Consider the following 26,849-nt stretch of genomic DNA (forward strand, 5'->3'; position numbering starts at 1 on the left):
GGGGCTCTGAAGGACGGAATGCAAAGAATTTCACTCTCCAAAGAAAGTTTGAAGAGTAAGCTGTGCTGGAGAAAAGAACTAGTTTCTCAGTTGCTAATGAATTAGACATCAGGGTTTATTGCTAACAGATAAGAGGAGGGGAAGCCTGAGAAAGGAGAGAGGGTGGGATCTTCCCTAGAAATGAAGAAGGAAAGTTCCGGAACAGTCTGAGGGACCGTGAGGTTCCCCTCCACCAGCCTCTTGCTTCACCCATGAGGCACCCACCGCCAAATCTGGGTAACACATGGATGATTGGCCTGTAGACTCGCAGAGGACCACAATCACAATTGTCAAGAATGACTGAGAAAGCCTTTGACACAGGTTTAAAAAAAAAAAAAAGATCACTTGACATCCCTTCAGTGGAATACAAGATATACTTTTCTAGGCAGGTTAACAGATTCTTAGGGCTCTGTCCCTTCCATTGTCATTAATGAGCTATTTCAAAGCTCTGTATGTTGTAGGAAATCAATTATATGAGTATAATGCAAATGCATTTTGTTCAGTGGAGATGCAGTTGAACCCCTCACGCTTGGAAGAGGATGGCATTGCATTATCAACAACCCGTTTCAGCATTTCTGACTACCCACAGATGTGTCTGCTTTTTAAATTTTTCATTCTTCTTTGAACTGGTTGAAATACTTTACTATTTTTTTCATTAATTAATCAGTTAAAGAAACCCTCTGACCTGTGCTCATTTTATGTGCCTAAGAGTCATGATTTTAGCTTTTAAAAAGTATTTCCCTTTAACACATCCCCCTGCATGGCCTCCTACCCTACAAGTCCCACCCTCTGACTGACCAGTCTCTCCCTTTGGGAGTCCTGAGAATTTGGGGAGAGGCAACTGTTCCCAATTCTTCCCTTCCCAGAAGCTGATGTGAGTTCTCTAGGAGTGCTGGGTCTTATGCTGTGTCCTGAAGCCTAGGACTACCTGCTACCCCCGTGGAGAAGAGGCAGTATAGCTTGAAGTCAGTGACATATGCTTCGGAGCACAAACACCTGGTTTGGGTCCGATTCTACCACTTCTTAGCTGTGTGACACTGTACAACTTACTCAATCTCTCCAGTTTTCGATCTCTGACAGTTTTTGTCATCTGTGATCTGGGCAATATGAATAGAAACTGTCCTGATAACATCATGAGGATTAAAGCAGCACTAGATTCGGGGGCACCTGGATGGCTCAGTCGATTGAGAGTCTGACTTCAGCTCGGGGTCATGATCTCACGGTCTGTGGGTTCGAGCCCTGCGTTAGGCTCTGTGTTGACAGCTCGGACCCTGGAGCCTTTCTTTTTTTTTTTTTTTTAATTTTTTTTTTAACGTTTATTTATTTTTGAGACAGAGACAGAGCATGAACAGGGGAGGGGCAGAGAGAGAGGGAGACACAGAATCTGAAACAGGCTCCAGGCTCTGAGCTGTCAGCACAGAGCCCGACACAGGGCTCGAACTCATGAGCCGTGAGATCATGACCTGAGCCGAAATCGGACGCTTAACCGACCAAGCCACCCAGGTGCCCCTCTGGAGCCTGCTTCTGATTCTGTGTCTCCCTCTCTCTCTGCCCCTTCCCTGCTTGTTCTCTGTCTCTCTTTCTCAAAAATAAATAAACATTAAAAAAAATTTAAATCAGCACTAGATTCAGAATTTAATGAGCTATCTGTTTGACCACTATCACTGATACTATATTTTATTTTCGCTGTGCTGGATACTTTGCATTTTCTGCCCTCAATCCACTGGCCACGGAGCAGCCTTCCCCTGCTCTGTGCCCCAGGAGGCTGACTGCCTTGTCCTCCAGCTTCTGGTTGGGTTTCACCAAGTCATCCCCTCTTCCCTTCCATGGAGTGGTCTTTGGTTGGTAGCATCCCTTAAAGGTGCCAGCTCCAACCAGGAAGCCCTTGCCACCTCCAGGTCAACATGACTGCCTCCAACCTACTCCCTCTGGAAGGGTCATAGCTCCCTGTTACTACCCCTGGATGGTGCATTATCCATTGTGGGGCCCCTACACCCACCCACCACTTTATAAATAGTTCCTTGACTAAACACTCCTCAAATGACCCACACCAAGAGCACCATCTGTGTCCTGTCACAACCCCGACTGACACAGTTATTAGCACCATTAGTACTCATTCCTCTGCGTTCATCTCTTGTCCTAAGTGAAAGATGCTCCTCTGAGCCACCCGGAAACCCAGTGCTGGAATCTGTGCTTTTGTTTAGTGTCAGACGTGAGTGCTCAGCGTGCCAACGGCACAGGAAGGGTATGTCGTCCCAGTCCCTCCCCAGAAGCCAACATTCCTGTTCACCGCCCATCCCAAGCATGCATCAAGTCCAGGGCATGATGTACAATATGATGCCCTTTCCTTCTCTGCTCCCCAACAAGCACCCAGCACTCAGGCATTGGGGGAAGTCTGTCCTCTGGCTGCACTGTCTGGTCCCTCTCAGCATCTCCCCCTTTCGAGTTCCACTGTCCTTGTTCTGTGTCTAAGCATATCTCTGCTGTGTCCCTGTCCCATCTGAGCAGAAGCAGTGGGCCCCCATGGTGGCTCGTTTGGGAAAGCTGTCAGTCCTGCGCTTTGTGCAGAAAGGAGCACCTCCCAGCCCTACAAACCCATCTCTCGCTACCTGCTTCAAGCTCACGTGTTATTAAGCAAATGTTACCAGGTCACTGAACAGTTTGGATTCAGCAAGGAGACAAACAACTGTGTTCTTTTGTTCACTTGCCACCTTTAACTGTGCTATGACTAATCCCCCTTAATGAAAGTTCAACACATCCCATACATTTCTAGTCATTTTCAGGCTTTAAAAGTCCAGTCCAGCCTCGCTTCAAGTTCCCATCTCATATCCAGGCTGTCACTTCCCAGCCCCACACACATGTGACTTTGACACTGGGCATCCTACAAGGGCTGAGGACATGGTCTCTCTTTTGTCTCATTCCCCCCGTCTCTTAGCCCCCTCCTCTGGGACATCAGGGGTTGAGAGGCAGCCTGGGGAAGAAGGGACAAACGTCTTTAAACCAATGTTGCTGTTTCTCTTTAAGGCTCTCCCGGCTTTTCTGGCAAGGCCTTGTGCTGGGCTGGCAGCCAATACAGGCTTTCTCCTGGGGCAGATAACTAAGTTATACAGGAGGCCCTGGGAGAGCGGCTTCCCTACCCGCATTTCCCTGACCGGAGACATACCTTCTGGCTAGACATCTGCCAAACGCCTCCAGGGTAAAGATGGCTGCAGAGTCTCCGCGACTGCTTCTGTGGAGAGGAGGGATCTCTTCCCTCTCCCCTTAAACCTGACTAAACACAACAGAGGGGACATTCTGGGACTTCTCAGGCTCAGTCATAAGAAACCTTGCAGCTGCCACCAGGATTTCTTGGAACACTCTCTGGGAGCCCTGAGTCACCACGTGAGAAGTCTATTTTGAGAATGCCTTGCTGGCAAGGCACCATGCAGGTGCTCCGATCAATAGTGTGAGCCCAGCCTTCCAGTTGTCCCAAGTCAGCAGACCAGCCCATTCACCTGCTGCATTCTACCAAGGGACCACAGTCAGTGCCATGTGGAGCAGATGAATTCTCAGCAGAGCCCTGTCTGAATTCCTGCCCCGCAAAATCATGACACAGAATAAAATGGTTGTTGTGTTAAGCCGTAAGTTTTGGGATGGCTTGTTACACAGCAAGCCCCCTCCTTCTGGCTCCTGTCCATGGTGCTGGAGTAATTCCAGTGGGTTAGTAGCAAGATGGCCCAGATGGATCCATAATCTGTGGTGTATACATGACCCACTTCTGCACTGTGGATTTTCCTCTCTTCCCATCTCTCTCTGCTTCTTTACCACCTACCCAGTCCTGTGATGATCCATTTGTAACTCCCTTCACTTGGCTTTGGGGATGAAGTACCACCCTTCTGTCCTCCATGATGAAGGACAGAAGATACACCAATGCTACCTTCTAGGTGCCCACCAGTAAGGGACACCTCCAAATACCTCAGGTTGATGCAGGGGGAGGAGGCACCACAACAGCAGTGCTGCATGGTGGCAGACCAAGTCATGTGCTTCTTAATAAGCTCCGGATACATGTCTGTTTGGTACCTCTTTGATACTTCTTTGTCCTCAACTTTTGAGCCCCAGTTGCTAATTTGAGGTTAAATAAATATAGCCTTGTCTTCTCCATGGCAGTTTGGAAACTGACTAATGACAAACGTGGAAGGCACATAGATTAAAATACCAGTTTTATTTCTGATAAAGCTAGACCAGAGGTGTATTTAGATCTGGCCGAAAGCCTCGCTAATACTGCATCCTAGAATTTGATCTATCTACCTAGCCATTCTCAGGCAATGCTGGAAAATCACAGGCCTTTCTCCTTAGGGGCAGAGATTTATTGCTAAGATAACCACCTGGCTAATGGCAGACCAGAATACATACTTTCTGTAGGCAGGCAGGTCGCCAAGGGGGACAGACAGGGAAGGGGCTGGCTACCATGCCTGGTCTGTCCCAAGCTTTCCATTCAATTAGTTCTTCCTCTTGTAATGAATACATGAAGAGAGAAAAGGAAGCCAAGATTTTCCTTATTTAAAACAATAGCAACAAACAAAAAGCCAACCAACCAATAAAAACACCAGTAAGAAAGTATTTTCCCTAGCAGTAAGTTCTGAGGAAATGAGTTAGCCCCATTCAGTCCTCTTACAAGCCTCTATTTTGTCACTGTGTTCTGTTGGGTCCCTTCATTTCCCACTCCAAATCCAGCTTCATCCTGGCCCACCTGCTGTATGTCTGGGGAGGCTGCCCCCATGAAGTGAACCCTGTGAACGGGGATCCCGTGCCCCTTGGGTTTGGATTGGGTTCGGCTGATGGCAGGCACTGGCAGGAGAGTGCAAGGTGGGAACTGAGTGAGGTTGGGGATGTTTCTCTTGTCCTCCTCTTTGTCCATTCACAGAGGCTTGGCTCTGTCCCTCTAGTGAAGGCCAAGGCTCCTGAAGGCCAGATCTCTGGGGATCTGAAACAAAGGTCCCCCTCCAGTGAAGGCCAAGGCTCCTGAAGGCCAGATCTCTAGGGATCTGAAACAGTGGTCCCATTTCCTTTCACATCCACAGGCGGTAACAGCTCTGACTTTTGCCAGACTTGGAATTTTCTCTCATGCCTTCCTGATCCATTTAAACCCTACCGTCAGCTGTGTAGAGTCCCTTTATTACACAGCCCTCAAACAACTCCATTTCAGCGAGTCGTCTGTTTCTTGTCAGAACTCTGACTGTTGCATCTCTCCTACTGAAGACAGTCCCTCCTGGGGAAAGAAAGCATCACCCCACCATACTAGCTGTTATGGACTGAACGTCTGTGTCCCCCCTGCCAAATTCATATATTGAAACACTAACCCCCGACGTGATGGTATTGGGAAAGGGCGCCACTGGGAGATGGCTAGGTCATGAAGGTGGAACCCTCATGAATGAGATTAGCACCCTTGTAAAAGAAACTCCAGAGAGCTCCCTTGCCCCTTCCACAATGTGAGTACTCGGTGAGAATATGGCCATCAATCGGGAAGCAGGCCCTCACCAGACAGCAAATCTGCCAGCACCTTGATCTTGGACCCCCTAGCCTCTGAGACTGTGAGAACTGAATGTTTGTTCTTTACACCACCCAGTCTGCAGTAGTACTGTTTTTGCAGCCTGAATGGACTAAGACATGAGCTTCTCCTCAAAGCCCCCAATCTGTCCTCATGCTTGAACCCTATTCTATGCTCCTAATATAGCAGAGGGAAGGACCTTTGAGCAAAATGAGAATTAAAAATTGTTTCCTAGGAGGATACACTTCTATAATAAGAACAGACATGAGTCATCTGTAAATTCTGAAAAGTGAATGAGGGAAAGACAGTCTAAGAGTGAAAACCTTGAGTTCTGCAGTCAGCTTGAGCTTGATTTCCCATTCCTGTGTGGCCTTGGACCAGCCATTTTCCCTGTCTCAACCTCCACTTCCTCATCCATACAGGTAACGAGAGTTATACAGGTGGAATGAGGTGATGCTCGGGTACATAACAAATGCCCACTCAACACTGGCAAGGGTCAGCACATGCAACTGTGTGGACACCAGGGTGCCCAGCCAAGGGGTGAATGGAGGTTAGACTGTCACCCCAACCTACTCACCAAGCCAAGGGATACCATGCACATTATACCCGGTACCTGAAAACTCTCAGCAAATGGTGGCAGCATAAATCAAAATTCCCTTTTGAAATGTGGCTTTAGTAAGTTAATACAAGAAGATTGAGAGAGGAGTATTCCTTCCATCACCTGCAGTTCTCAAAGCTCTCACCTGAGCTCAACCCTGGCCGAAGATAAGATGAAAGAAAGGCCGCAACAGACAGGGCTACAACTGCTTCTCAGTGCCTTTCGCATGGGTAGGCTTGAATGTGAAGAGCCATTTGATCATTAGAGTTCCAGTGTAGTGGTCTGTGAGAATGGGGCATCCCCAGAAGCTGTGCCACAAGCATACGGTAGGTTCTAAGACCGAGACTGATGGGTGAGCAACTTTAATTACCCAAGAACTGTGTTAATGGCCCTTGGGGTGTCTTACTGCTATTCTGACACTTGGGAACATGGCATTTTCCCATTAAAATGCCAATTATCCTTGAGCACTTCTGCAAATCCATTGGTGAGAGGCTGCTGGATTGTTGAGTGATGCAGTTTGATGGTTTGAAGCAAACCTATCGGATCAAGGGCATTTAATCAGGCAGTCCATGACTGCTCAGGGTCCCCTGCCTTCTCCACTCCAAAGACACACAGGCATACATACACACACACTAACACAGTCCACTAAGCCAAAAGATCAGAATCTCTGGTTCCAAGTAGCTAGGAAGAGGAAGTGTCCAGGAGCTGGGAATAAGCAAGAAAATCAAGATCTGGTAAAAAGCCAAAACAATGGAATTTTTCTTCATCTGGATAATTGAAAGCACAAGCCCAACAGAAAAACATATCTCATTGGGGAAATCAGTTGATTTACCTCATCGGACTACCAGGAGACGGGTCTGCTTGCAAAACACCCCCCTCTCATATCTCTTCTCTGTTGCAGATTAGTTACAGCTGAGGGGTTTGCTAATGTTAGAATCTGGAGCTTCAATCAGATGTGCTCTTCTAAGATACCTCAACCTCACCTTACGCAGCCTTGGGTTTGGCTGATCTGGGTTCTTTCTTCTGGAAGAAGTGTTTATGCAGGGGTCATGCCTGAGTGCATGGAATTTCTCAGAAAGGTGGCTGCAGACCTGTTTGGTCCCTGATTTCTTGGAATTATGTTTAAATTCAATTATAAATCTAAATGATTATGCAGTAGAAGATCGTTTGTTTTGCTTTGTTTTGTTCTTACTGGATTCTATTCTAGAACCACAGTACGGTAGTGCAGCTAAAAGCATAGGTTACAGATCCAGATGCTGAGCTTCCAATTTTACTTCCACCACTTATCAGCCATGTGAACTTCAACAAGTCCTTTAGTCTCTCTGGACTTCAGTTTCCTCATCTGTAAAATGGGAATACTAGTGGTAATGACCTCCCATGGTTGTGAAGATTAAATCTGTTAATACCTAATAAGTCTTTAAGACAGTATCTGACCCATTATGAATGCTTGACTAGGAGAAGTATTATTTGAATGTCTGGATAGAATTTTAAGTGTTCCTTCATTTCCAAGGCTGCCCCATTTTTATAATTGAAGAAGAGTTTGCTGTAGCATGGCATTTAAGGGGAGAGCCAGTCTACAAAGGGCCGGTGGTCATGCTTCTGTAGCAGGCATTGCTGGGGTGGCTCCCAGGTCCCCATTTCCAGACCAGAATGCCTACCAGGAAGCTGGTGTGGAGCCGACTGTAACAGCTCACACCTGCACCCGCTCTGAAGCCTGGCCCATGGCTGGCAGGAGAAGCAGATTCAGAGATGCCTTCCCTAAGTTCTTTGCCATTCCTCCTATCCAAAAGCAGATACCAAATTCCTCTCCCCTTGAAGATGAACCAACCTTAATGACTTATTTCTATGAAACAGGATGAGATAAAAGTGATACTGTATCCCTTCTGCTCTGGGTTCAATTATATCCCCCCAAATACAAGTTTAAGTTCCAACCCCAGTAATCCCCAGTATGACCTTATTTAGAAACAAGGTCTTAGCAGATGTATTCAAGTTAAGATGAGGTCATATTTGATTAGGGTGAACCTTAAATCCAATGACTGGTGTCCTTATAAGGAGAGACCTAGAGACTCAGACACACAGACACACACACAGGGAGAGGATGATAAATGATAAAGGCAGAGATTGGTGCGATGTGTCTAAAATAAAGGAAGACCAGAGACTGTGGGCAATACCAGAAGCTAGGAAGAGGCTAGAAAGGATTCTTTCCTAGAGCCTTCAGAAGGAGCATGGCCCAACACCTTGATTCTGGACTTTTAGCTTCTACAACTGTGACAGAACCAATTTCTGTCATTCTCTGTGACCTAGTTTGTGGTACTTTGTTATGGCAGGCCTAGGAGATACACCCTCCAATGTCAGATTACAAGAGATGATACAGCTTGGGTCTGACCCTCTGTTTCTGTCTCTGTCTCTCTCTGTCAGAATGTGTGCCATTGTTGTCTTGAGGTACCATGTAAGAGGTCCAGCAACCCTGAAGCCACCATGCTTCAGAGAGTCTGTGTGGAGAGACCAGCCATGAAGGAGCCTCCGCCCTTCAAGTGTTCTCCAGCCAAGCACTAGACATGCAAGGGAAGAAGTTTCGAGAGGACCTAAGCCCCATCAGCCTGCCATCTCCTGCAACCTTGTGACAGACTTTGAGTCAGAATGGCCCAACCCAGTCAAGCCACTCCCTTATGTGTGAGCTAGAGAGACACTAACAGCTAATAAATGCTCACTGTTTTAAAATTTACTTTATTTTTATTTTTTTAACATTTACTCATTTTTGAGAGTGAGATAGAGCATGAGCAAGCGAGGAACAGAGAGAGTGGGAGACACAGAATCAGAAGCAGGCTTCAGGCTCTGAGCTGTCAGCAAAGAGCCCAACGCGGGGCTTGAACTCATAGACCGCGAGATCATGACCTGAGCTGAAGTCTGACGCTTAACTGACTGAGCCACCCCGGCACCCCTAAAATTTACTTTACTTTTAATCATGATAAAGAACACATAAAACAAATTTTACCATTTTAACCGTTTTTAAGTATACAGCTCAGTAAAGTGTATCCACTTTGTTCTGCAACAAATCTTGGGGACATTTTCATCTTGCAAAACTGAGACCTATGTACCCATGAAACAACCCTCTGTTCCCCCTCCCTCAGTTCATCTAAGTGGAATCATGCAGTATTTGTTTTCGTGTGTGTGTCTGGCTTATTTTCTTTAGCATAGTGCTTCAAAATTCATCCATGTTGTGATGAACTTCCTCTTTAAGGCTGAAAACTATTCCGATGGACATACAGACCAAATTTTGTTGATCCAGTCACCCACTGATGGAAACTTGGGTGGCTTCCACCTTCTGGCTGTGGTGAATAATGCTGCTATAAACACGTGTGCAGACAGTTACGGCTGATTTAAGCCACTGTGTCTTGGGGTGACTTGTCACACAAGTGGCAAGGCTGTTGTAACCCAGCCAGGCCTGTGTGCCTCTGGGTGGAATGAGGGAGGTGCAGTTCATGCTCCAGAACTGCCCGTGGGATCAAGCATAGGCCAGGCTTCTGAGTCCATGTCTGCCTGCTCTTATCGTCTTTCCTCTCTTCCCCGCAGGTATCTTTTGACACTACCCCCTTATCATATCACTTGCACCAAGCTTCCCCTTTTAGGTCCTGCTTCTAGGGCACTGAACAAAGACAGGTGATGCCACGTGGGTGGGGTGGTGTGAGTCATCATGGATGGTGGCAGGGATGACACCATGATCTTCAGGCACTGCACAAAATGTGATGGTCTTTGGGTATTTAAATACTTTGTTGGGTATGTGAGGTGAGATTCTCCAGGGAAACAGAATTGGCTCATGTGACTATATAGGCTAAGAGGTCCCACGATCTGCCATCTGCAAGCTAGAGACATAGGAAAGTCAGTGGTACTGTTCCAGTCTGACAGGAAATGATTGATGTCACAGCTCAACAGTCGGGCAAAGAGAAAATTCTCCTCCTTACTTCTGTTCAGACCCTCCACAGACTGGATGAGGGCCACCCATACTGAAGAGACCATCTGCTTTACTCAGTTTACCAATCCAGATGCTAATCTCACCCAGAAACACCTCCACAGACACACAAGAGATAATGTTTAACCAGACCCATTTGACGACCCAGTCAAATGACACTTAAGATTAACCATCACAGTGGGTACTAACTCTGTTAAAACACTGAGTAGCAATTGTACAAACAGACTTAGCGAAACAAAAATAGTCTTCTCGTGACCCCTGTGCTCTTTTGGAGTTAAAATCCCTGAACTCTGTCTGGAAGTGGTGTTAACCCAGAGCAGGTCATTCAAAAGCTCTCCAACTATGGAGTGCTTTGCAGTTATGAAATGTGTCCACGTGCCTTCTCTCTGTGTGTCCTGGGATCACACTGGGAGGGGTGCAGGGAAGAGTCACCTAGTTTTACAGATGAGGAAAGTGAGGTTCAGAAAGATTATTAAGTGAACCAATCACATCTATGGCTGAGCTGGGACAAGAACAGATCAGGTGTTTCAATGCTCCTGTGGGCTCCCACTTCCCCTCTGACCCCACCTTCCACTCCTCATAGCGTGGACCCAGTAGCACTTTAAAAATGTAAATCGGACACTTTTCTCAAGACCTCACCATGACTTCTAGTCATGGCACTTAGTATAAAACACAAACTCTGCATCACGATCAAGAAGCCCTGGCCCCAAGTCAGGGCGTTCTTCCCTGGGGTTTGCCCTTGAAGCTTTGGCCACAATGACCTTCAGGAAGGGTCCTGCTCACACCAAGCTCCTCAGGGATTCTGGCTGTCACATCTGTCCCAAACGCTCTGTGCTGGCTGAGCTGCTGCTTTTAAAACAGGCCACAAATTCTTAGACACTGCTCTCTGCAAAAGGTGTGTCCTGATCTCAGTGACTCTCTTATGAACAGAAAATGTGCGAAGTGATACGTGACTTCCAAGACCAGGCCATAGAAGATGCTGCAGCTTCCTCCTTGTTCCCTCTCTGGATCATTCGCTCTGGGGGCAGCCAGCTGCCATGACACAAGGACACTCGAGCATCCCTAATGAGAGGTCCTTGCAGTGAGGGCCTGAGGACTCCTGTCAGGAGCCCCTCGAACAGCCACAGGAGAGATTGAGATGGTGCAATGGCTTTGCAACGTGTCAACTTGACTAGGGTAAACTAATGAATTCCCTTTTTTGTGTATTTCCACATAGTGATTCTCAGAGACTTGTGGGCAGAAGGTGGGCAGTGGTAGTTTTGTACCACATACACTTTGTTGCTGGTCTGCTGGCTCATCTTGCTGGTGTAAAGCAGGAACTGAGCCAGACATGCGTGTGCAGATCTGTCTTGAAAGACCCTGGCTACTGGAGGGGTCCCTCATCACCAGGAGCGAACACAGGTTTCAGCTTGCTTGTGATCTTCCCTTGTGGACTGCTGCTTTCCCACTAGATTGCCAAGTGTATGGGGACAGACACATTCTCTGTTTTGTCCATCTGTATCCTAAGTCCCTCGCCGGTCTAACTCCTCATAGCTAGTGGGATGTGGAGAAAATTTCTCTCTGTGTCTCAGTTTCCCCAGATAGCAGATGGGATGATGATAATACTGCCTACTTTACTGGGTTGTCGTGAGTGAATGAATTGATATTTATAAAGCGTTTCAAACATTTACCTGGCACATGGTAAATATTCAAGGAAGTACAAGCTGCTAGTAGTTTTAATATTATAATAGAAATAAACTCAATAAATATCTACTGGGGAACTAAACGAAGGAATTCATTGATCTCTTTGTCCCATAATCTTAAGTATCCAAGACACAAATAAAAAAGTCCCAGAGGCCTCCAGACAGCTAGAACGGATGTCCCAAAGGCTAGTAGCAGAGCCCATCTAATTAACTTATAGGCAAGCTCTTAGGCCATTACTCAGAACCTAATTACTTAATAGTCTTAGCAGATATTTATTAGTCACCTAACATATGCAAAGCATTGTGCTAGCTGTTGGGGGAAGGGGACAGAAAGACACGAAGGTGAATTAAGCTCATTACCCTCCCTCGAAAGAGCACGCTGTCTAGAGGGGGGACAGATACAAGAGCCACCAATCACACAATTACCAGAGAGTGACTGAGGCAAGTGGGTGCAGAAAAGAACGACGCTATCAAGGTGGCCAGACTCAATTAGTCACAATTATAACATACATAACAAGCCTAATTGTCTGGTTTCCTGGTACGTAATGGATTAGAAATAGCATATTAGAAGAGAAAAACAGAGAGGTTATTGTTAGAGGTAGGAATGGCAAAAAACTGACAGCTAAGAGGAATAAAGAATGTAATTTTTAAATATTAAAATCAGAAATTAGATAACAGAAGCACTTTGGTTTAAGGTCAGGTAGTGTAGGGGCAACTGTTATATAAGATATGAGAGGCAGTACAGAATGGATTCTGGAGCCAGACTACCTGGGTTTGAATCCCAGCACTATCCCTTACTGCCGCTTGCATAAACTACTCAACCTTTTCTGCAACTCACTTTTCTCATCTGTAAAATGAGGATAATGGTAGCAGCTCCTTCAAAGGTATTGTAAAAATTAAATGAGTTAATATTTGTAAAGTACTTAAGAATTCCTGGTGCAGAGCAATTCTGAGAGCCTCAGTCAGGATTGGCTGAGTTTGCTGCAGTAACAAACAGTTCCTCAAATCTCAATGACTTGAAGTAAAGGTTTATTTTTCACTCATACTCATGTCCATCATCAATAGGCAGGAGGTTTTACTCTGAATCATGACTATCTTCACTTTGGTACCCATGGCTCACGCAACAGCCACCATGTTACATGTTTATTGCCGTGGCAAAGAAACGAGCACCTTCATGGATAACTCACTGACAATTGTTCACCTTGGAAGTGACATACTTTCTGGCTCACAGCTCACTGGCCAGCAGTAGTCACATGCTCCCACCCTTCTATGTGCTCAGAAAGGGGATGATCATAATGTTTGTCTAACAGCACAATCATTACCAGAGGGCCTTTCTATGCTAAGACACCACACAGTCATGGTTAGGTCACAGAATTTAAAAACTACAATGGACCCTAGAGCTAAACACATTCATTATGAGAAAGTGAAATCAAGATTCAAAGGAGTTCCCTGTTTCTCAGGACACCCCTGGCATCTGGGGGCTTGGGGGAGGGAGTGGTGTGAGTGAGACCAGTTCTTCACTTGTGGGGCTGCTGTGCACATTGGAGGTCATCAAGCACCCCTGACTTCTGTTTACTAAATATCAGCAGTATCCCTTCTCCAAGTAACTGTGACAATCAATAATGTTCTGATCTATTTTCTAATACTTCTTTGGGGTAGAGGGAGATGATGCTCTTCTACTACTAACTAACTAAACTACAAACAAATGGTTAATATGATAGTATTGGTTAGAGCCAGAGCTGGTACCCAAATCCAGCTCTCTACCTCCTCAATGAGTGTTCAGGACCCTGAGTCATGTCCACTACAGTTTGTTAGTTGAGAATCAGAGGTCAGGGATGCCTGATTTTGGTTCAGGTCATGATCTCATGGTCGTGAGACTGAGCCCCATGTCAGGCTCCAGGCTGAGAACAGAGCCTGCTTAAGATTCTCTCTCTCCTCCTCCATCTGTCCCTCCCCAACTTGCATGTGAGTGTGAGCACCCATGTTCAATCTCTGTCTCTCAAAAAAGAAAAAAGAGAAAGAGAGAGAGAATCATAGATCAGTAGTTACATGGTCCCCAAGTGTATAAGCTGGACAAGTGATGGAGTGTTAATTTACCTGCCCCTTAGGAAACCTTGGCCATTTTTTGCCCTGGATTCCATGAGATGCCCCTGTATCTGTTCCATGAATCCTCCATTCTGTTTAAGCTAGTGTCAGTAGGTTTTTATCACTTACTACCAAATTATTTCTGACTAGGACACATACCTCCTAGAAACGTTTCTTTCAAATATGATTAAAAATTTTAAATGTGTTGTTTGCAAGGATAAGCTCCATTTAGTTGAACAATTTAATTTTGGGGAACTCTTCCTTTTTCTACTCAGTCGATCAATGAACTATTGATGTGTGGCTATGCAAAATCACCTACCGAAGCCAGAGGAGAGTGATGTGTATGCTGATGAGGAACACTGTGGAAAGAGCCTCAGGAGGGTTTCCAAAGGAGCCAGGCTGAGGGCTGAGGGTCAGCTATGGGATTAGTATCTTTGTGTCCCACACCCAAATGAGCACATAAAACAAACCTGGGGTGAACACCTCCCTGTGGTGTGACAGGATGAGTCACTTAACGGCTTTCCCTTCTCTTAATGGATAGTGTTTCTTTCAAGCTCCAGAGAAAAACTGACATGATTCATAAAACAGAAAAATAAGATGATATTAAATCTAATACAAGCGTTCAAACTAAATTTATAAGACATTTTTAAAGGGAGAGATTTTGCTTAAGCATTACAATAATCTAGTATAAGGATGAGGTCTCCTGCAAAGGTTTATTTTATCCTCATGAATGATCAGCAATTATCCAAACAGCTCTCCTCTGTCCCTGTGGTGTGTCAGCTCACTCAATTTGGATTTCACAGAAAGTAGATGGGGTCACTGCATGCTCAATCACTAATCATTTCAACACACTGTATATGCATCCGCTGTACATGTTGGGGAGGTACAGGTGACCAAAACTAAAACCTGAAAGAAGCTAGTTGTGATTCTTTGTGCCAAAGAAAGTATATTGTTCAGCAAGTACCATTTCAAGTGCAAAAACTTCCAAGTTATTTGAGAATAATAACACAGAAAATTGAGTGTGTGTTTATTTGAAGCCAGGCGTGGAGAGGAACACTTTCAGTGACGTCTTCCAAAATATTTATTTCCATAAAATCCCAGTGCATGCCCACTTGCATGGGACAGATGAACAAACTAAGGCCACAGAGATGCCCTACATCACATGGTTGATAAGGGATGGAGCCAGTGTATATTTTTGTGTACTGTAAAGTGCTTTTGTGTCTGTTAAATGCAACAGGTAAGACAGCAGGGTATGGGACTAGTCTCCCTGGGTTCAGATTGAGGCTCTCGTAGTTACTAGCTGAGTGATCTAGAGTTAGTTAATTAGAACTCTTGGTGTTCAGATTTCCTTTCTGAAAAATTCTCAACAAATATTAGTTTTTAATTTTTACTCAGAGTCCATTCTTTCCTACAGTGGTAGAGTCTAAGCTAGTGCATCAGGTACCTTGCATGGACTTGGAACTCACCAGGACAACCATTTCTGTGTGGTCCAACTACCATTCAAAAAAAGCTTACTCTATCACTTGTGAAAGGTGGGAAGAAAGACCTTATCCAAGGGCACTACTACAATGGGGCTTTGCAGTAGGGGAGAGATTGGGCTACAGTCCAAATACATCAAGAAAAAGTGGGGATTTAAAGCCAAGGAGCAGGTTGAAGGGGGCATCGATGGATGGAAAATTATGAAATGGGCAAGGTAATTCTTTGCTAAACTGACCTAACAAGATTCTTGCTGAAGGCAGGCCACAGTGATCAAATATCAGTCAGAGGAGGAAGAGGATGATGGAATCTGGCAAAACTGACTTAATAGGATTCATGGTAAAATTGGGCATTTGAGGACATGCCCAAGGGCAAAGCCTAGGCAACAAAATGTTCAGAGGAGAAGAGCCTGGTCAAGAAGAGTCTTTACCAACCAGAGCATGATGTAAACAAGCTCTTGCCTCATGTCTACATGGCCCTCTTCTCTCCTGCCCAGGGGCATCCCTATTGCTGCTGAGATATAGATGTCCCTGCACCCCTATGTGTGCAACCTCCAGAAGTGGGCAGGGGGTTAACACCCTGTAGAGCAACCCTTGACCACTGGGAGACAGGAACTGAAGGGTAAACTCTTCCCTGTCTTCTCCATAAGTACACTGACCTGAGATGGTCTCTCTGAACATGGTGACTAGAGACAGAGAAGTTGGTTTCTCCTCTTGCTGACTAGGTGTGCACCTTCTCCAATCTGCTGGTATTTGTTCTTCGCCTCATTCTCCTTTTCCCTCACTCTAGCATCCCTGTAATTGCACTTCCCCATAAAAGATTAGCATATAATCATCTGCCTCAGGCTCTGTTTAAAAAATCTGGGCTAAGACAGCTAGCATCATGAGTCTCGAAGGAGACTGGGAATCCAAAAGTAATATGTTTAAAGACCTTCATGCCCAGCAGAAACCTTATGTGATGCAGGATTAAGTTAGGATTAAAACTTCTATCATGCTTGAGGCTAGCTCTGTTTAGGAAGGCTTTCATCTGTAGCCCTTCTCTTGGGCTCTTAATATTGAGAAGGGTGGGAAGGCACAGTCCTTCTTCTCAACAGTCTGACTTCTAGCAGTGCAAATACACTCAGAGCAGCACAGGATGATGCAGGCTGTGCCTCCATGGTAACCATCGGTCCACACTGATGGGCAGTCTCAGAAGGCCACACAGATGGTCTCCTCTGTGGTTCCTCTTTCATTTTCCTTGGCCTTTTAAACCCTCTGAATAGGTGAATACCTCCTTGCTTTGTCCTAACTTGTCATGGACCAGGACCCAGAAAGGGAAGGGGCTGTGTACCGCACTCCCTGTGATACTGTGATTCATGAATATATTCTAGTCTTCATCCTTGGCTCTGGGCCAGAGGTCCTCAAACCTTTGTAACTTCCTAAGTGATAAAGGTGCTAGGAGCATGTTTTGTTCCACGTATTTGGTCTTTAGCCCCAGTTCTTGCCACAGAGCTCCTAAATCCCTTGGAATTCCACAGATGATAGGAGTGTCTTTTATTCTAATGAGGCAACTCTTGGCAGGCTCCTAGATTGGGGACTGGTCACCAGAAAGTCCATGCCATGATTAGAAGCTTAGAACTTCCAGCTTCATCCCCCATCCTCTGGGGAGTGGAGAGGGGCTAGAGATTGAGTTAATAATTGGTCATACTTACAGGATGAAGCCTCCAAAAATTCCTAAAGTATGGAGTTTGGAGAGCTTCCAGATTGGTGAACACATCCACATGCCAAAGGAAGGGGCATACCCTTACTCCCTAGATCCTTACCATATCCTTTATTTATTTATAACAAACTGGAGGTGTAGGTAAGTGTTTCCTTGAGTTCTGTGAGCCATTAGAGCAAATTATTGAAACACTGGAGGGGATCATGGGACCCCTGATTTGTAGCCCAGTTTTACAGAAATTTGGGTACTCTAGGTACTCGCTACTTGCGATCGGCTTCTGAAGTGGGTGACTGTCTTGTGGGACTGACCTCTTAACCTATGGGGTTTGAGGCTAACTCTAGGTAGATAATATCTGAATTGAACTGAACTGCAGAACACCATGCTGGTACTCATCCACAATCTAATACCCAAGATTGTAGTTATTCCAGGACTCATTTAAATGATGATGTACCAGCAGGTGTGCACAATGTAATGTCTTATGCCAGGGCACTCTGCAATTTCAGAGTCCATTCAAACAATATCTACAGTGTTAGTGCTGTGTTAACCTGATGATGGTACAAAGTAGTTCCTGGTGACAGGTGCTTCCCTCATACCAGACATATACCAAACATTTCATGTAAGTGTCTCATTTTTGATCAAAACCTTATGAGGTAGATATTATTATCCTCAATTTACAGAGGAGGAAAATGAAATTCAGATTGATAAGAAACTAGCCAGAATCTCAGTTAGCTAAAACTGGATTTGGATCCAGGACTTCCTAACTGCGAAGCCCCCAGTCAGGAGCATGGTGCCCCACCCACATCTTGCTGGCTCTTATGGTCCATACATGCCTGTGGTATCTTCTGCAAACACCTGTGATCTGACTAAAGACTTCCTCTCCCAGCACATGTGTTGGGCTTTAAGTGCTGGCAAGTGGATCCACCCAAGAGCAGCTCTCAGTCAATGACGAATGAGAGTCAGAGGATAAATACCCAGGTTCCTCACCTCCTGGGTGCCTTAACTCTGAGGCATGTCCTCCCCAGTTTTCTAAAAGTCCCAGCAGGATTGAGACCCAGTTGGCCACATTGGATAGGATGCTCAGCAATACACATAATTGGCCTCCTCCTCTTCCCTGACTCACTCTCCCCTTCCCTGGTGGGATCAGCTCCCAAATAAACAACTTGCACTTAAATCCTTGTCTCAGAGTCTGTTTAGGGCTGGGGTATGGGCATGTGTGTATAAAAGCCCCAGTGGGAGATCTGATTCCTTATTTCAGAAGAAGAAAACACACACACACACACACACACACACACACACACACACAGAAAAAAATCAAGAGAACCAAGAGTATCTCTTGAAGATAGAACTGGGGTGCACTGTGTATGAAAATGACAGGCAGGAAAAACTTTTACTCTACCCTCTTAGGTTACTCACTGGGGGCTTGCAAATTAAACGGACAAAAAACAGATTGGCAAGAGAAAAGACAGAATTAATCATGTATAAATGGAAGTTTTTAGAAAAATGTGACTCAAAGGTGTGCTTAGAATTTGAGGTTTATATACCACCTTAATAGGGGAAGAGGAGGCACAGGAAGGCACCTACCAAAAAATAAATGACTTTTTGAGATGGTAAATAGGCTCTTAGGAGAACAGATGGGAGACAAGATAGTTTTATGACAACATGTGTTTGGTGTGGTATGGAGACTTCGAACCTCTGGTGATGACTCAATCTTCTCTGGTAACTCCTGGGGAGAGGATTTATTAGAAGTGAGTTTTTTTGAGTTCTTTTGGGAGGCTCTGCTTTTAGACAGTAAGAAATTTCAGGTACTCAAATGCTCGGAATACGTTCTATATCACAATGGTATATTCTGGATTCCTTCAAGAGGTAGGATGGGCCTTGATAGCACAAAGTGGTTTTTTTTTTTAATATTTTTTTAATGTTTATTTATTTTTGAGAGAGGGAGAGACAGAGTGCAAGCTGGCGAGGGTCAGAGAGAGAGACGGAGACACAGAATCTGAAGCAGGCTCCAGGCTCTGAGCTGTCCGCACAGAGCCCAACACGGGGCTCAAACTCACAAACCGTGAAATCATGACCTGAGCTGAAGTCAGACACTCAACTGACTGAGCCACCCAGGAACCCCTTGATGGCACAAAGTTAAGGCAGCCACATCTCACTATCCCTGACTTTTCAATGAAAGATCTCAGATTTTCTCTCTTCTGCCATTGTCCAAGAGGGTACAAACAGAATAAAAAACTGGGTTCTTTGGACATTTGGTTTCCCCTTCTTAGGTTCTTCCAGGGGAAACCTATTCTTCCAGAACACAGGACTGGCTTTGCATGAATGTGAAGTTCATTGCAGCGTGGGAGAGCTCATGGTCACTGAGATCTTACCATGGAGCTTATCTTTGAAGTTCCAGCCTTAAGCCATTAAGTCATCTTACCAAAGGCTGAAAAGCTCTCAATCACCCAGCTCCTTATCTAGGTGACAGCTTGGGTCTTAAGGCAGGAAACAGTATGTTGGGGGAATCATCTGTCATTTCTATGTGTTCACTCCTCTGAGGTCTTTCTGACATGAGCTCCAAAAACACCCTCTGGACTCTCATCAAAACTTTACTGATGGCGCAGATTCATGTGACCAACTTGGATTATGCAACCCTTCCCTTAACTGCCACCCTCCACTGGGACTATCAACACATAAATAAATGAGGGGTCTACTGCCTTGGTTATCAGCAGTCAACTCCTTTTTCAATTTTTGAGAAAAAGCAAAAAGAGCCATGTAGTGGGTTGAACACTCCAACCAGATACTGTGAGTGTGAACTTGGAGTGTCTTTGGAGAAAGGGTATTTGCAGATGTAATTAAGTTGGAGTCTTGAAAGGAGATCATCGTGTATTTGATAATCTAGGTGAGCCCCCCCAACTGAATAACAAGTGTCATCATTACAGAAAATAGAGAACACAGAGGGGCAGAAGGTTGTGTGAAAAAAAAAAGCAGACAGTGGGGTGATGTGGCCACAACCCAAGGAATGCCAGGATCTTCCAGACACTGGGAGAGGCAAGGGACAGAATTGCCCAGAGGGAGCACAGCCCTGCCGACACCTTCATTTCACACATCTCGCCTACATTTCTAAATAAATTTCTGTTGTTTAAAGCTACCCAGTTTGTGGCAATAGGTTACAAGCTGCTAAACAACTTTTGGCCCTAAAACCATGCCCCTAGAAATGAGGGCTTTAACCATTTCACCTCATAAGGATACTTGAAGCTAAGGATGAATTCTGCCCATTTCAGAAGCAAGGAAACGGAGAAACAGAGTTTAAGTGACTTTCCCAAGCACACTTAGCAAGCAAATGGTGGACCTTGGCTTCAAATCCTGGCCACCTGATCCTAGAGTCCGCTTCTTTGATGACTGTGTTCTTCAACACAGTCTCTGCCTCTCTATCTGGAATTACAAGAAGAAATCCCCGCTCCTACTCATGTGGCATGAGTTGGAATAGGATGCGTTCCTGCCTTCCCTGGCAAGCAAGATGTATACCTGCCACACTAGGCTGGACTCTCACTCCATGGGGAGCAAGGCAAAGTCCCAGTGTGGCCGATTCATTCCTGGCAGTGGCAGTGGTGGCATCCCAGACAGATGTGTCCCGTTAAAACCCAATGTGGGTCTTCCTGTTGACTGATCTGTGGGCACTGCCTCGGTTCCTGCCCATTTTCTAACATCCAATCCCCAGTATCCTTCCAGGTTCCTTTTCCACCGAAGGAAGTCAGAGTTAATTTCTGTTGTTTAAAATCAAGAATCCAGCAGCTTCAGGGGGAAAGCCAGCACCTGGTGAGAGCCAGTCAAGCAGACGTCTCAATGCAGCCCTCAGCTCTCCCTGTGCCCACTTTGAGTCTGAACTCGGCACTCTGACCAATGCACCTGCTCCAAATAAATCGACTTTGAAACATACTGGAAATAATGTAGATGTTGCTGATGACCTCAAGGAAAACAAGAAAGGACGTTTATAGCAGAGAACAGACAGAACTTCATGAAACTTCTGGAAAAGCCTGTTTGTCTTTCCCCGGGTTTCTCTTAGGGAGATGGCTGCCCCACATTCCCTTCCTTCCCCCCAGGCTCCCCCCCCCCCCGCCCCCACTTCTCTGCAATTCCACTGTGGCCCTCAGGTCATGTTCCCTATTCAACAGACAAGAGCCCTGGATTTAGTCCTTTAAACAGCAGTTCAATAAACATGTGTGAAGATTCTTGGGCACTTGAACGGTATGGGATCCAGTTTATGGGCCTTCCCATATTTGCTCAGCTCCACAATTCAAAGCCTCAATCTTCAGGCAACCCAAGGGTTGCCAATAAAACAGATTATATTTTGAATGGCTGGGCATATGCTGTAGTGAAGATAAAATTCTCTTTTCTCAATTCTGTCAGTGAAGGGTCCACATCCGTAGGACCGGCTCCCTTCTTCCAACCCCTGCAGGGGCCCCGTCTCCCCTGAAGTGAAGGCAGAGCTTACACATGGCTTCCATCACACCCGCTCTGGGGTCCAGAACTGGCCTGCCCCACTGAGGCTCTGGCTCTTCTACCACTTCCAGGCTCAGGACAAGCAGCACACTCTGGGGCATGGAAGCTGACATCCTCAGCAGCCGCCTGGCTGGGGCTAACACGACCAATCAGTGCCCCATGGGGCTGAGGCCAAGCAGTCAGAGAGTGGGAAGTGAAGGAGCCAGCCATTAAATTCCTTGGACCTTGTTTTCCCAGAGGGCCATTCTGACGCCAGGATTCTCCCTCACCCCCTGCATACACACACCCCACATGATCAACCTGCTGTGCTTGGTTGTGCAGCTGTGGCTGGCTCAGTCATGCAAATCTGTACTTGTTTTCCTTCCTTCTCCGCTTCATTTCTTTTCTCCCTCACTCTCGTGACTGGGGATTGCATCCTCCAACAAATCATTGCCAGTCAAGCATTGTCTCAGGATCTATTTCCTATGGAATGTGAACTAAAATATCTCCCAAGAACAACAAGTCTTTCGTAGCAGGGTATATTTTGCTCTGAATAAAATAATAAATTTACTGCATTATTATACTAGGGAGTGAGCCCATATCCACATGCTTGAAACCCTGAAGAACTTCTACAAAATGTGATGATATGAGAGAGGATTCAGGAACTGACTTAGTCTGAGTGCAGAGAAACAATGAACTTGAAAGTCGAAGAGTCTGCAAAGAATAAAGTATAACCAGGATCAGAGATGTCACCACCACCACCATCACCATCACCATCACCATCACCATGGCTAACACTTACTTTCTCAGAGCTTGTCATGTGCTAGGTACTCTCCTAATTACCTTGTGTCTCATTTCATCTTAAAGACATACCCAGGAGATCAGTACTATTAATATCCCCTTTTAACAAATGAAGAAACTGAGATTTAGAGCAGCTAAGCAAACTACTCAAAATCACACAGGTAGGGTGTGGCAACGCTGAGACTTAACCCCAGGCAGTCTAGCATCAGAGCCCAGCCAGCTAACACTACTACCTCACATTCTCTTTTCCCTTCATCTGAGTATCGGTGATTCAGACATGGTGGAACACAGTCTCTGAAAGAACCCATCCTGGCCCCCAATAATTCACAAGGAGAGACTATTCTCTGTAAGAATCAGTAGGCCACCTGGGTGGCTCCGTAGGTTAAGCAAAGGACTTTGGCTCAGGTCATGACCTCACAGTTCATGAGTTCGAGCCCCACAACGGGTGAGCAAGAGCCCCTCTTCGGGCAAGCCCTGCTTCTCTCTCTCTCCCTCTCTTTCTTTCCCTCTCTGCCCTTCATGGGATTCTCTCTCTCTCCCTCTCTCTCTGCCCCTCACTCACCTGTGCCCTCTCTCTCTCTCTCAAAAAAAAAAAAAAAAAAAGCATCAGTAAACAGAGATTACTATTTATAGCAGTGAAAAGAGGACCAATCTGAAACAAGAAGAAAATGTCTTCTTATGAAAGACAAAAAAAAGGAAAAAACAGGTAATTTATCATTAGTATTTTCAACGTGACTCAAGGGGACATTGTATCTTTGAAATGAGGGCAGATAGTCATGAAGAAAAAATATAATCTAATATCTGATAAAGACTGAATGGAGATGAAAATGATGGATGTCACATTTAAAAAACATGATAGATTTTATACATCAAAGATACTTCAATAAAGCTGTTAAATACATACACACATATGCACACTAGAAGTGGCATCTTCCCTGGTATACTTCAGAAAACCAAGATCAGATAAACATGTTTAAGGACTTCTTTAATCATTGTGCAAAAAAGAGTAAAGAGTTTGTAAAGAGAGCTAAAAACAATAAGTCCATTAGATCCAACACACATATAATAGAACCCCTAGATAGAAAGAACAGATCAGACTGCCTAGAAGGCAACCTGAGGGCCTGTCATGTGCTGTCACCTCCATACCATGACTCACTTATAGAAGAATGGACACCATTGGCAGGTGCCTTGTAAAGAATTAGTCCCAGAGGCTGAGGGTCTTAAACTAGGCTCTATCCTGCCAAAGGGTAACCGTGAGGTCAATCCAGCAGTGGGAGTCTGTAAATCTCATCTGTATTCCAATGTAGATCAATATATTGATCCTCTGGGAGGTAATCAAGGAGAAAGAATACTCTTTTCCTGCTCTCAAGGAGGTTCCAACCTATTGAGGGAGGCAGTGTACTCCTAGGATACCTGAGATCCTGTTTAAGAAAGATGGTCATCATAGACATAGAAGTTCCCCCTTGGATCTAGACCTTGCTTGTCTTCTTACAAATTGACTGCTGAAAAGAATCATTTCCCCACATCCAGGGCTCCCTCAATGACATTAGTGCTAAATCTCTTTGCTGTTGTCCTGAACTAGCCATCTTACTTTAAATACAATAATTTAAAAATTATTAATTTACACTTTGTTTATAATTATACCTAGGTCTGTAAAAAGAATGGCCTCGGGATCAGTCAGACCTGGGTTTGAGTCCTGTCTGTGTGACTTTTATTAAGTGATTCAATCTCTCTGACTGTTAGGTTTCCCTAACTGGATAACGAACATAGTAGTGTAGTAGCATAGTGGTTGTCAAACCTTTCTTGCACACAGACTGTGATTCAGTACCAGGATGGAACCTGAAAGTCTGCATTTTTTACAACTCTGGGTCCTGCTGCTCTTCTGGAGGGTAGAGGTTGGCAATCTATGGCTTTCAGCCTGACTTTTTTCAATCACACAGGCCAAGAATGTTTTTCCACATTTTTAACAGGTTGTGAAACAAATAAACAAACAACAAAGAATATGCAACAGAGCCCATATGTGGCACACAAAGCCAGACAGTAAAATATTTATTACTACCTAGTCCTTTACAGAAGCGTGCTGGCTCCTTCTGTTGCACATGCTATTGCCAATGCTGCTCTATCGCCTGTGCTCCGGGCCATCTGAGTTCACCTGCAGCTGCAAGTAAAGGCTTTATCCACCATCCCGCCAGCTTCCCGCCTCACCGACCTGCGCTCTCCCTTCTCTGTCTAAAGACTTGAGCTTGTTCAAGGGCCTGAAGGCCAAATTGGAGGTGAAGGAGAGTTAATAAGTCAGGAGCAACCACACCAATAGGAGGAGGGCGTCTGAAAAGTGTCCCAGAGTCCCTGTGGATGGATTCCAAGAGGTGCTTCACACTGCTTCACACAACGCACCAGTGTGACCTGCTTCCCTAGCCCACAGCAGGGATCTGCTCATTCAAGGCATCCTTCACTGGCTTTACCCTTTATCTCACTTAGGATTTGCTGGTGCTACCTTGTACTGGTTTGTGAGAGCCAACTCTACAACTCTTTCCAATTCTGGCTTTAATGATGTCATGGTGGCATATTGACACCATGGAGATCACCAAGCACTACAAATCAGGTTGTTCTTGTTGGAGAGCCAGCTGATAAACACTGACAGCACATCACTTCCTCACTCGTCCTTCCTGGCATCTGTGCTGAAACAAATACTGACACCCACACCCTGGTCTTGGGTTGGCTTTCAGTGGAAGCCAAACTAAGAGAAATGCCTACCTACACCACAGCTTTGGTGTAAGAGAAAACCACCTGAGGTCACATTTGAGAATTATTACCACCAGACTTGGTATGAGATTGTCCTTCCCCTTTCCTCCCTTTTCCTTTAGCAAAGGGGAGACTCTCCAGCATTTTCCAGGACACCTGCACTGCAGGCTTTCTGTAAAGTCAGCTCCAGCTCACTGGGCCATCTGGTCATTTTCCTGGAGGTTCTGGAATGACATCCTTGGCACGTGTCCACACACAGACTACCCCATACAACAGGCAACAAGAGATGGGCTGAAATTTTAATCGGCGTCAGGAAGGAAGCATATCCATTGCAACCTCATGAAACTGAAAACATGTGGGCAAGGCAAGCGTGACGGCACTGTGTATTGTCCCAGCTCTGGCAAATGGAATGGAAATAATGCCCCTTTGTGCGGAGCTACGAATGGACACTATGGTTGGGAGGTTGGTGGCTCTTTCAGGTGCTACAAACTGAGGCTGGAACTCAGAGTAGGACAGGAAAAGATGAGGCCCAGAGAGATACAAAGGAGAGGATGAAAGAAAATATAGGGACAGAAAAGGGGTGGCTTGAAAGAAAGGGCTAGGTGCCACCCAATATCCATCTTTGCTTCCTACTTAGTAACAGACCCCATTTTTTAATTCAATGCTCAGCCAAAGGACCACATTAGCCAACTTCCCTTGTACTTAGGTGTGGCCCTCATTCTAGTCAATGAGCTAAAGAGTGCAAGTTTTGCGTGGGGCTTTCAGGATGGCCCCTTAAAAGATGCTGACTCGTCTCACTCATCATGCGTTTTGTCCTCCCCTGCTTTCTTCTTACACGAGCCTGGAATTTGGTTGTGACAGCCGGAGGTCCAGCAGCCATTCTGGATGATGAGTTGATGTGGAGGACGAAGCCAGTGCTGAGGATGATGGAGCACAAAGATAGAAGGAACTGAGGTTCCTGATGACAAGATTGCTAGCCTTTGACTGTTATCTCAGGATTTCTCTTGGTAAGAAAGAGACAGACTTCTTTCTTGTTTCAGCCATTTCTGTTTTTCTGTTACCCGCAGCTGACCTAAACTGATACAGGAGGTGAAAATGAACAAGTCATGGCAAGGATGGAAAAGTGGAAGGGAAGAGGAAGACAAGACCTATGGAGTGAGTTTGAGTCTCAAACTGCAAACTCAGGATGCAAGAAACATACTCTTCTTTAGACCTAATTACCAACTTAAACTTTATGCTAAACCTCCATCCCACATAGTGGCAGAAACTTAATTTCTTGTCTCTTCAGAGTCCTGCCTCTTCTTGGTGCAGAATCGTCTCTAAGTTCTCCAGGGTGAGCTCTATGGGCGTAATCCAATGCTGTCCTCTCTCCAGCTCCACCCTGGTGTCTGGGGACATGCCTGTTCCGGCTTGCCTTTGGTGGCAGGTCCTGCCGGCTGCTGTGTATCCTCCTCCATGTCTAACCACAGCGCCTTTCTGTGCTTCAGAAAAACTACCACCTCTCTGTGCTCCAGCTGTGCCCCTTCCTTGAATCACTCAGGTCTGGGACATTCACTGGACCCTTGCCACATCCCTGGATTCTCCCCAGAATGAGGGTGCAAGCCTCTGTTTTCAGATTATGTGTATCAATGTGGGGGGCCTTCCGTCCCTTCTACAATAGCACTCAGCTCTCTTATAGGGGCAGGAATGCCCAGAATCTAAGCCTTCTCTTTCCCTCTGGTCCCCATACTTCCTCATTGCAGCCCAGGCTGGACGAACTTTATAAAGGGC

The sequence above is a fragment of the Panthera pardus genome, unplaced genomic scaffold, assembly GCF_024362965.1.
Source record: "Panthera pardus isolate Hobbes unplaced genomic scaffold, ASM2436296v1 HiC_scaffold_8, whole genome shotgun sequence".
Taxonomy (NCBI): Eukaryota; Metazoa; Chordata; class Mammalia; order Carnivora; family Felidae; genus Panthera; species Panthera pardus.